The sequence below is a fragment of the Limulus polyphemus genome, unplaced genomic scaffold (assembly GCF_000517525.1).
Source record: "Limulus polyphemus unplaced genomic scaffold, Limulus_polyphemus-2.1.2 Scaffold10465, whole genome shotgun sequence".
NCBI classification, from domain to species: Eukaryota; Metazoa; Arthropoda; class Merostomata; order Xiphosura; family Limulidae; genus Limulus; species Limulus polyphemus.
The window spans coordinates 8002-15644 of NW_013676075.1; positions in this window are offsets into that span (position 1 = coordinate 8002).

Below are 7643 nucleotides of genomic sequence, written 5' to 3' on the forward strand. Positions count from 1 at the left end.
GACGACCTAATAGTTACAATCCAGGAGCGAAGAGAGATAGGTAGATGATCCTTTGTGTTAAAGATGTTTTAACTTTAAGGATGGGTTGAAAATGATGTTAAGTTTGACCCATGGCTAGAACTTCCTTATTCAAGATCTAAGTACGACACTTTGTTGTTCTAGGGAAGGCGTGGTCAATGAAACTGGACATTCATCAACTGTGGATATTTTTATGGGAGTTTTAAATCTTTGGTTCAGAAATATCCTCGTTAGGCTTACATTCATTTTCCTAAGGTACCAATTACACAATAATATTTCACGAAGAAAACCTGTCTCAGAGTGTAAAATTAAATATTATCGTGTAATAGATACCATAAGAAAGATGGTAGTACGGTTTTTCTATGGAAATTTAAGGTTACCTCTGAATACAGATGTTTATAGCATAGAAAATGAAATGTTTATATATATATAGTTCATTTTAACATCCCCAGATGTCGTACTCAGTCAATAGGGCACTTATTTTACATAGGAATGCGGTCATCTATTTTCAGTTCCGTTTGCTGTAAGTGATACAAATGATATCTGGTTAGATAGATTGTTTGTTTTGGAATTTCGCGCAAAGCTACACGAGGGCTATCTGCGCTAGCCGTCCCTAATTTAGCAGTGTAAGACTAGAGGGAAGGCAGCTAGTCATCACCACCCACCGCCAACTCTTGGACTACTCTTTTACCAACGAATAGTGGGATTGACCGTCACATTATAACGCCCCCAACGCTGAAAGGGCGAGCATGTTTGGTGGGATGCGGATTCGAACCCGCGACCCTCAGATTGTGAGTCGAGCGCCCTCTATCCACCTGGCCATGCCGGGCACGGTTAGATAGAAACAAGTACATTTTGTATCTCAATTATATGCCTACCGGGTCTAAAATGTTAGCCCTAATTTCGAACATTATATATTATACAAGTTCATTTAAAATACTGAATACATTACCAAATGTGCTACTGTACTACATTGAATAAATGTGTGTGTGTGTGGGGGGGGGGGCGACATTTAATTAGAAAGGAACTTACAACTGATGAAGGGGAGCGTAGTGCTGGAGGTCTATATACACTAGTGCCGAAGGAACACTATCACAACGACCTCCAAACTTACTACCTAAGCGCCCTCTGGGTTAGTGATCACAAAACCTATTAACTCCCATTTATTTAAAGAATAAACTTAATTATATCATAGTATAAGCCAGAGTTAATTACGAACACTGTATAATACAGGTTTTCCAGTTGTTGTTTCTTTAATGTGATAACGTGTATTATTATGTTTGTTATCCATTTTTTTTAAATGTATTCCTAGTGTTTGCATTATATTCATGATAACTAACGCAGTTGTTAGGGTATAAGAAATTTATTTAAAATAAAGACACTACCGACAACTAGGCTTAGCGTTTGAGCTACTGAAGCATAAAGTGCTCAATAAAAATATGTTTATAGAAAAGTGTTATATATTTACGTCAATCTACTAAACGTGATTAAGTTTTTTACTCAGCTTTTGTATTTACGAAATCTTTATACAAGAGAGAGTTGCGCATGCGTGCATATCAAAAACCTCTTATTATCTGCACAGTGACTAAAATAAAGACACTACCGACAACTAGGCTTAGCGTTTACCTCCCAAGTAATGCAGCAAAATATAGTTTTTATTAGCACAAGTTAATAAAATGATAATAAAAAGAATAAGTTATTCATCTAACTTCATCTTTCCTACGATTCCAAGTCTTACCTGTTGCTAAATTTTATCTGACCAATCGTGGTACGTTAAACACCATAATTAAAGTTTAGGTGTTAAGAAAGTATGTTAAGCACGTGCTTGTTAGTCACGTAATCACAATTATGGTAACATTTTACTTGTTTTATGGATATTTTTATTTTAAGAACGTCTAGAAACATACAATATGGTGGAGTTAGTTACTCTGTTTAAGCATTAGCCGAATGTATGTCAATCTAGACTAGTTTTCATTATGCTAACCCTAAACGCTATCCAAATTAAGACTAATTTTCATTACGCTAACCCTAGACGTTATCCAAATGTAACCAAATTAAGACCAATTTTCATTCCGCTAACCCTAGACGTTATTCAAATATAACCAAATTAAGACTAATTTTTATTACGCTAACCCTAGACGTTATCCAAATGTAACCAAATTAAGACCAATTTTCATTACGCTAACCCTAGACGTTATTCAAATATAACCAAATTAAAACTAATTTTTATTACGCTAACCCTAGACGTTATTCAAATTTTACCAAATTAGGACTATTTTTAATTACGTTAACCCTAGAGTTACTTAAGATGTGCAAATCTAACTCATTTTCACGTGGTCAGACAAACTACTCGGTAAATATATTTAAAAATCCTAATTAAATATATCAGTATATTTGAATTTAAATGTTATCCTAATGTTCAATTGACTTGACGTTGTAATTTAAATTCTTATTCGAGTATTAATAGCTAAACCTTTCTTTTTTTTCCACCCTGGGTTTAATTTGTTGATTAGTAACATCTATTTTTATAGACAGTTTCCAACACGCCCTCTAGCGAGGATTTTGAACACACTAAAATGTATTGCTATTTTGCATTCAGTCAGCACATGATCTCTTATGCTTAACCGTTAGCCACTTTCATTTAGAGAACAACATTTGTAGAAAAAAAAATGTAGGACATACCAATCTTAAAAACAGCAACTGAAGACTAATTTGTCGAAAAGTAGCCATGTTGTTGTTGACGTCATCAGCTTGCATTTACTTTTGCCTCTGTCATTCGAAAAATAACCATGTCGTCATAAGTCGAGTATGTTTTTCTGATAGCTTATGGCCGTTTCATAATGTTCATTATGTCTTCTTTATTTCAGTTAGCATTACATAAGTTACTAAACCCGTGTTTGACAAGTCAGTCGAAAACAGCTTCTGAAAGGAAAGATAACCGAAAACGACCAGTGAGCTGTAGGACCATACCTAAACGTGATTTTCTCAAACTTACTTGCAGGAACAAAATGGGGGTTCACATGCTGTGGAATTGTGTAATCCTAACAGATGTAAATGTTACAAAGAAAATATTTTGTTAATCTATAACGATACATTTTTATTATCGTATCTGATCAAAATGAAACATTTGAAAAGTTTTCCAATCTTTATTTAAATAAAAACGGTGGCGTTTAGCGGTTGTAAGTAAAAGTATAACGTTACACCTGGGATATTTAAAGTTCGTTCAGGGAATTTTTAACTATGGGCTTTCAACAGCATAAGTAGTATTATGATTTTTATACCGGCTACAACATTTAGAGAAATATAAAGTTTACTTTGTAAAATCACACCTAAGCCTAATACTTCCTCCTGCAACAACGCCAAGTCACTGACCTGCGTTTAGAATATGTTCTCACATATTTTTATCCAAGATCCTTCCGCTCTGATGTGTCAAGGACACGGACTACTTTCACGTGAATTACACCCACGTGCAGTGAACCCAAGAGTTTGGATCTCCCCCCCCCCCCGCTCCGCTTCTGTTCCGTTTTGTTTTTTATTGTTCTAGCCCACGTTATACGGGACGCTGGATAATTAGAAAGCATTATTATACATCACAAAGATTGGCCGCTGCCTTCTGGGCTATCTGCTATCGAACCCCGGATATTAGCATTGTAAATCCGTAAACTTACCACTGTCCCACCGGGGGACTTTTACTGGGTTCTAAATTATTGCAAATGATGGACCGGTTTCAATGTTACTGGCTGTTTTTACAGACAGAAAAAAAGTACACCTGGCGAAACCAGTTTCTGAAAATCTGTGTTCGATATTTTCCCGTTTTATTAACACGTACCCTAAAGATAATCAGAATTTAGAATATTATGCTAAAAACTGTTTCTGATTATCAATGATCTTATGTGAAGTGTTTGGTGTTATAAGTGCTCTGCAAGATGGTTAACTCACGTCAAGACATCATCCGATAATAAGTTAGTCAATCGGGAACCGTTTACAAAGAACTCGAATACTTGGACCACCATTCACAAGCATACGACCGGTAACTGTCGATCCTGACTCACTGCAATTGTAGGGCACCTTCTCCGAGACTGAAACGGATGTTCGCAGCTGCAACTGAATGTCGTGTCAGTTTAAAGACGCCCCTCGTCCTGTAATTAATGTCTGTACTAATGTTCTAGGTACTAGTCCAGTTACAGACAGACCATTTATAATGTCCCATGGTCAAAGCCGTATTACAGAATCAACTTTTGCTTTAGTGGATTTGCAAGTTGAATATGATTTAAACCTCCGTTCTAGTGGGCAGAACATTTCGTAACGTCCAGTATGAACGGTTTAAACTGAGCGTTTCGTCTTCCATCACTACAAAACTGACCAGATAAGAGATTTCGGAACCTTCTAGTCCTTGAAGCTTATTCAAACCTTGACTGCAGTGTCAGTGCAGCAGGGGTCGAGGGTCATAATGATATGGCCAGTGAATTAAATTCGTAGAATGAGTAAACTTAGTATTATTCATATATCATTTATTTAAATAATTCACAAAGAAGACAGCAGGAGGCATACTAGTTGTAAAGACGACATTAAAATTGTAGGGAACGTTGATGACATTAGAATAAGCTCAATTTTCTGCGCAGTTAAAAAAAAGTCCCTCGTTTTGGGTAACAGCCAAGTGAGTTTTAAAATATCCAGTTAACTTTGCTTACCAATAATTATTGGAAAACGTATTTTTGTTTTAATTATCATAACGTTAGTGTTCGTCTACGTCTTTGTAACATGCAAAACAAAACTGATATGGTGTATGTAATATGTGAACAAAACATATAATGGTAGGACTCCTCTTTTATAGAAGTCACGTGCATGCTGTACTCAACATGACATGGCACAAACCTACAGCACCGGGAACTAATGTTAAGGGTCACTCTATAAAAATTCCGTTTGTCATCGTGATTTGCGCTGAAATTTCATGCGTTGAATATTTTGAACTTCCATGAAGAAATCCCCGAAACAGAGAACAAATGTTATTAAGTACGAGGTGGCGCTTCTGTCGAGGCCTTCATTCAAGCTCTGGTTACTTGCAAAAGTGTGATTAAAACTGGGTTATGACGTAATTTGAATATTATTTTAATCTATAAAACCTACCATCCTAAAGATCTGTCACTAATCTATATAAATATAACAGTACTGTCTGTATCTATATAAATATAACAGTACTGCCTGTATCTATATAAATATAACATTACTGCCTGTATCTATATATATAAAACAGTACTGCCTGTATCTATATAAATATAACAGTACTGTCTGTATCTATATAAATATAACAGTACTGTCTGTATCTATATAACAGTACTGTATCTATATATATAAAACAGTACTGCCTGTATCTATATAAATATAACAGTACTGCCTGTTATATTTATATAGATACAGACAGTACTGTTATATTTATATAGATACAGACAGTACTGTTATATTTATATAGATACAGACAGTACTGTTATATTTATATAGATACAGTACTGTCTGTATCTATATAAATATAACAGTACTGCCTGTATCTATATAAATATAATAGTACTGTCTGTTGTACTCCGTATTACTACTTCGGAGGGTGTGGATGGATCTTCACCAAAACTGGTATGGAGGTTCATTAAGTCCATGAAGAGATACAAACAAATTTTCAATTTTGCATTTTGGGGTTTTTATGGGAGTTTTTTACCACTATTCTGCCCCCTGTTGATGAATCTTCACCAAATTTGCCATGAAGGTTTGTTGGACCCATGCGGAGATATATGCAAACTTGCGATCTCACATGTTGAGTTTTACAGTTTTTACGGGCGTTTTTTACAATTACATATAAGACAAGCAACTTTTCATGTCCTAAGATAACCCTTCATTAATCATGAACTAACATAACTTCTGTCCAAGAAGTTCTAAAAACAATAACAATAAATTAATAACTGGACTTAGGTAGTCGTATAGGACACTAGTCATGGCAACGTACACTGTAACCTAGGAAACACAAACAAGGACCTTCATGGTGACGAGAAACCCACTTGAAGTATAAAAAATGTATAGCAGAGACGGCTAAAATTGAAAGGAGAATCTGTGATGTAGAGACCTTTGGTGAAATTGTAAAGAAATCTGTAACATTTATATGTAATCATTAAATACTTGGTCCGATATATAATGTGAAATAATGATTTAGGCACGAGCTCTAACATTATTCAAATATCTACATTATTTTAGGTTACTTTATTGGTGATTGAAAATGACTTAAAAACCCAATTAATATTGTAAACTAATCACCGTTATAAGAGGCCTAACTGTATTTCTTTGATCTGCCAAAACCCAAGCTGTGCTGATGAACCTCCAGTGGGCGAAACTGCAGTCCACAGCAGAGGGTACGGCCAATCACAGAAAACATTAGGTTCTACGTCACAGAAGGTACGGCCAATCATAGAAAACATTAGGTTTATACGTCACAGAGGGTACAGCCAATCAGAGAAAACATTAGGTTTCTACGTCACAGAGGGTACAGCCAATCAGAGAAAACGTTAGGTTTCTACGTCACAGGCTCTCCTGTCAATTTTACCTTTGGTGAAATTGGAAAAAAAAAATCTGTATCATATATACATGTGTAGTCATTAAAATAAAATAATACCTCCATAACACTTACATCTACAAAATTGTGGATTACTTTCATTAAAACGAGGATGGTCCAAAAAACAAAGGTATCACTTACAGTAAACTTGGAATCTGAATAACAAGAACATACTTTGAGAATATAATCTGTAATTCAAACGAAAACAACTTCTAAATACTTATATAGAATTCTTAAGAACAGGAGATGAACAAATAAAGGTTAGAAAGAATAGGTGAAAATGGCTAATTTCTAACACACATGATGTAAAACATTGGTTCAATAGCTACTGTTGAGATAACACAAAAACTGTATGAATGTCCTTGATGTAAGGTTCAAATATAGTTTCCGATACAGCTGGAAAATTCATCTTTTTTTTTCATGTGTATTCAAAACTGTAACATAATCAAAACATTAAACGGCGTGTCAGTTGATCAATCAGCTGGGTCACAACGTCACTATCTCGATACTCCCACTGTATCTTCGCCTTGCACGTGTACTCTGCGTCTTGAAATTTGCCCACCCCCCGCCCCTACCCCGAGCGACAGTTAATGAGTCAGACAAGTTTGTTTTAAAATACGCAGCTGTTTGAAATCAGTTGTTGAGTAATTAGCTTTAAATACATCAACCAGACTTTAACTTCTCAGCTATAAGTAATTTGCTTAGATTAATAAACTATTCTTTTTTTAAACGTGCGTTACATTGCACGTGGATCTATAAATGTTGAGTAGTTCATGTAACCCTGACAACCAGATTTTTGGTACAAAGTCAAGTTTATCTGTCCACAGAGACGTCTGGTTAATTAGGTAGATAAAGTAGCATTAACACAAATCTAGGGAACACATAGAGGGGTCTACTGTTTGATGTAACAGGAAGAACATAAGAGGGGTCTACTGTTGATGTAACAGGAAGAACATAAGAGGGGTCTACTGTTGATGTAACAGGAAGAACATAAGGGGTCTACTGTTGATGTAACAGGAAGAACATAAGGGGT